Source organism: Triticum aestivum, chromosome 3B (genome assembly GCF_018294505.1).
Source record: "Triticum aestivum cultivar Chinese Spring chromosome 3B, IWGSC CS RefSeq v2.1, whole genome shotgun sequence".
Lineage (NCBI taxonomy): Eukaryota > Viridiplantae > Streptophyta > Magnoliopsida > Poales > Poaceae > Triticum > Triticum aestivum.
In genome coordinates, this window is record NC_057801.1 from 175,317,505 (window position 1) to 175,322,764 (window position 5,260).

A 5,260-nucleotide genomic window follows, 5' to 3' on the forward strand; every position below is an offset into this window, starting at 1 on the left:
AGAAGTAGAAGTAGTCGTTGGCGTGACAACTTCATGAAGACACGATGATGGAGATCATGGTGTCATGCCGGTGACGAAGATGATCATGGCGCCCCGAAGATGGAGATCAAAGGAGCAATATGATATTGGCCATATCATGTCACTATTTGATTGCATGTGATGTTTATCATGTTTTTCATCTTGTTTACTTAGAACGACGGTAGTAAATAAGATGATCCCTCATAATAATTTCAAGAAAAGTGTTCCCCCTAACTGTGCACCGTTGCGAAGGTTCGTTGTTTCGAAGCACCACGTGATGATCGGGTGTGATAGATCCTAATGTTCGAATACAACGGGTGTAAGCCAGATTTACACACGCAATACACTTAGGTTAACTTGACGAGCCTAGCATGTACAGACATGGCCTCGAAACACGGAAGACCGAAAGGTCGAACATGAGTCGTATAGAAGATACGATCAACATGAAGATGTTCACCGATGATGACTAGTCCGTCTCACGTGATGATCGGACACGGGCTAGTTGACTCGGATCATGGATCACTTAGATGACTAGAGGGATGTCTATCTGAGTGGGAGTTCATTATTTGATTAGATGAACTTAATTATCATGAACTTAGTCTAAAATCTTTGCAATATGTCTTGTAGATCAAATGGCCCACGCTAATGTTGCCCTCAACTTCAACGCGTTCCTAGAGAAAACCAAGCTGAAAGACGATGGCAGCAACTATATGGACTGGGTCCGGAACTTGAGGATCATCCTCATAGCTGCCAAGAAAGCATATGTCCTAGATGCACCACTAGGTCAAGCACCCATTTTCCCAGCAACTCAAGATGTTATGAACGCCTGGCAGTCACGTAGTGATGATTACTCCTTGGTTCAGTGCGGCATGCTTTACAGCTTAGAACCGGGGCTCCAAAAGCGTTTTGAGCAGCACAGAGCATATGAGATGTTCCAAGAGCTGAGAATGGTTTTCCAAGCTCACGCCCGGGTCGAGAGATATGAAGTCTCCGACAAGTTCTACAGTTGTAAGATGGAGGAGAACGGTTTTGTCAGCGAGCACATACTCAAAATGTCTGGGTTGCACAACCACCTATCTCAACTGGGAGTTAATCTCCCAGATGACGCGGTGGTAGACAGAATCCTCCAGTCGTTCCCACCAAGCTACAAGAGCTTTGTGATGAACTTCAATATGCAGGGGATGGAAAATACCATTCCTGAGGTATATTCAATGCTGAAATCAGTGGAGGTGGAGATCAAAAAGGAACATCAAGTGTTGATGGTGAATAAAACCACTAAGTTTAAGAAAGGCAAGGGTAAGAAGAACTTCAAGAAGGACGGCAAGGGAGTTGCCGCGCCCGGTAAACCAGTTGCCGGGAAGAAGTCAAGTAATGGACCCAAGCCTGAAACTGAGTGATTTTATTGCAAGGGAAGCGGACACTGGAAGCGGAACTGCCCCAAGTACTTAGCGGACAAGAAGGCCGGCAAAACCAAAGGTATATGTGATATACATGTAATTGATGTGTACCTTACCAGTACTCGTAGTAGCTCCTGGGTATTTGATACCGGTGCGGTTGCTCACATTTGTAACTCAAAGCAGGAGCTGCGGAATAAGCGGAGACTAGCGAAGGACGAGGTGACGATGCGCGTCGGGAATGGTTCCAAGGTCGATGTGATTGCCATCGGCACGCTACCTCTACATTTACCTGTGGGATTAGTTTTGAACCTCAATAATTGTTATTTAGTACCAGCTGTGAGCATGAACATTGTATCTGTATCTCGTTTAATTCGAGATGGGTACTCATTTAAATCCGAGACTAATGGTTGTTCTATTTATATGAGTGATATGTTTTATGGTCATGCCCCGCTGGTGAATGGTTTGTTCTTAATGAATCTCGAGCGTAATGTTACACATATTCATAGTGTGAATACCAAAAGATGTAAAGTTGATAACGATAGTCCCACATACTTGTGGCACTGCCGCCTTGTTCACATTGGTGTCAAGCGCATGAAGAAGCTCCATGCTGATAGACTTTTGGAGTCTCTAGATTATGAATCATTTGACACATGCGAGCCATGCCTCATGGGCAAGATGACCAAGACTCCGTTCTCCAGAACAATGGAGCGAGCGACCAACCTATTGGGAATCATACATACTGATGTGTGCGGTCCAATGAGCGTTGAGGCTCGCGGAGGATATCGTTATGTTCTCACTCTCACTGATGACTTGAGTAGATATGGGTATGTCTACTTGATGAAACACAAGTCTGAGACCTTTGAAAAATTCAAGGAATTTCAGAATGAGGTAGAGAATCAACATGACCGAAAGATAAAATTCCTACGATCAGATCGTGGGGGTGAATATTTAAGTCACGAATTTGGTACGCACTTAAGGAAATGTGGAATCATTTCACAACTCACGCCGCCTGGAACACCTCAGCGAAATGGTGTGTCTGAACGTCGCAATCGCACTCTATTGGATATGGTGCGATCTATGATGTCACTTACTGATTTACCGCTATCATTTTGGGGATATGCTCTAGAGATAGCTACATTCACTTTAAATAGAGCACCGTCTAAATCCGTTGAGACGACACCGTATGAATTATGGTTTGGGAAGAAACCTAAGCTGTCGTTTCTTAAAGTTTAGGAATGCGATGCTTATGTCAAGAAACTTCAACCAGAGAAGCTCGAACCCAAGTTAGAAAAATGCATCTTCATAGGATACCCTAAGGAAACCATTGGGTATACTTTCTACTTAAGATCCGAGGGCAAGATCTTTGTTGCCAAGAACGGGTCCTTTCTAGAGAAGGAGTTTCTCTCGAAAGAATTAAGTGGGAGGAAAGTGGAACTTGATGAAGTACTGCCTCTTGAACCGATGAGTAGCGCAGCTCAGGAAGATGTTCCTGTGGTGCCTGCTCCGACAAGAGAGGAGGTTAATGATGATGATCAAGATACTTCGGATCAAGCTCTTACTGAACTTCGAAGGTCCACAAGGACACGTTCCGCCCCAGAGTGGTACGGCAACCCTGTCTTAGAAATTATGTTGTTAGACAACGGTGAACCTTCGAACTATGAAGAAGCGATGGCGGGCCCAGATTCCAACAAATGGCTTGAAGCCATGCAATCCGAGATAGGATCCATGTATGAAAACAAAGTGTGGACTTTGACAGACTTGCCCGATGATCGTCGGGCAATAGAAAACAAATGGATCTTTAAGAAGAAGACGGACGCGGATGGTAATGTTACCATATATAAAGCTCGACTTGTCGCTAAGGGTTATCGACAAGTTCAAGTGATTGACTACGATGAGACATTCTCTCCTGTAGCGAATCTGAAGTCTGTCCGAATCATGTTAGCAAGTGCCGCATACTATGATTATGAGATATGGCAAATGGACGTCAAAACGGCATTCCTTAACGGTCACCTTAAGGAAGAACTGTATATGATGCAGCCAGAAGGTTTTGTCGACCCTAAAAATGCTAACAATGTATGCAAGCTCCAGCGCTCAATCTATGGGCTGGTGCAAGCATCTCGGAGTTGGAACATTCGCTTTAATGAGATGATTAAAGCGTTTGGGTTTATGCAGACTTATGGAGAAGCCTGCGTTTACAAGAAAGTGAGTGGGAGCTCTGTAGCGTTTCTCATATTATATGTGGATGACATACTTTTGATGGGAAATGCTATAGAACTTTTGGATAGCATAAAGGCCTACTTGAATAAGTGTTTTTCAATGAGGGACCTTGGAGAAGCTGCTTACATATTAGGCATCAAAATCTATAGAGATAGATCAAGACGCCTCATAGGTCTTTCACAAAGCACATACCTTGATAAGATATTGAAGAAGTTCAATATGGATCAGTCCAAGAAGGGGTTCTTGCCTGTGTTGCAAGGTGTGAAATTGAGATCGGCTCAATGCCCGACCACGGCAGAAGATAAAGAAGAGATGAGTGTCATCCCCTATGCCTCAGCCATAGGATCTATCATGTATGCCATGACCTATACCAGACCTGATATAAACCTTGCCGTAAGTTTGGTAGGAAGGTACCAAAGTAATCCCGGCAAGGAACACTGGACAGCGGTCAAGAACATCCTTAAGTACCTGAAAAGAACTAAAGACATGTTTCTCGTATATGGAGGTGACGAAGAGCTCGTCGTAAAGGGTTACGTCGACGCTAGCTTCGACATAGATCTGGATGACTCTAAGTCACAAACCGGATACGTGTATATTTTGAATGGTGGGGCAGTAAGCTGGTGCAGTTGCAAGCAGAGCGTCGTGGCGGGATCTACATGTGAAGCGGAGTACATGGCAGCCTCGGAGGCAGCGCATGAAGCAATCTGGGTGAAGGAGTTCATCACCAACCTAGGAGTCATACCCAATGCAACGGGGCCGATTACACTCTTCTGTGACAACACTGGAGCTATTGCACTTGCCAAGGAGCCCAGGTTTCACAAGAAGACCAGGCACATCAAGCATCGCTTCAACTCCATCCGTGAAAATGTTCAAGATGGAGACATATGTATTTGTAAAGTACATACGGACCTGAATGTAGCAGATCCGTTGACTAAACCTTTCCCTAGAGAAAAACATGATCAACACCAGGATGCAATGGGTGTTCGATACATCACAATGTAACTAGATTATTGACTCTAGTGCAAGTGGGAGACTATTGGAAATATGCCCTATAGGCAATAATAAATGGTTATTATTATATTTCTTTGTTCATGATAATTGTCTATTATTCATGCTATAACTGTATTATCCGGAAATCGTAATACACGTGTGAATACATAGACCACAACATGTCCCTAGTAAGCCTCTAGTTGACTAGCTCGTTGATCAACAGATAGTCATGGTTTCCTGACTATGGGCATTGGATGTCGTTGATAACGGGATCACATCATTAGGAGAATGATGTGATGGACGAGACCCAATCCTAAGCATAGCTCAAAGATCGTGTAGTTCGTTTAGCTAGAGATTTTCTAAGTGTCAAGTATTGTTTCCTTAGACCATGAGATTGTGCAACTCCCGGACACCGTAGGAGTGCTTTGGGTGTGCCAAACGTCACAATGTAACTGGGTGACTATAAAGGTACACTACGGGTATCTCCAAAAGTGTCTGTTGGGTTGGCACGAATCGAGACTGGGATTTGTCACTCCGTATGACGGAGAGGTATCTCTGGGCCCACTCGGTAATGCATCATCATAATGAGCTCAAAGTGACCAAGTGTCTAGTCACGGGATCATGCATTACGGTACGAG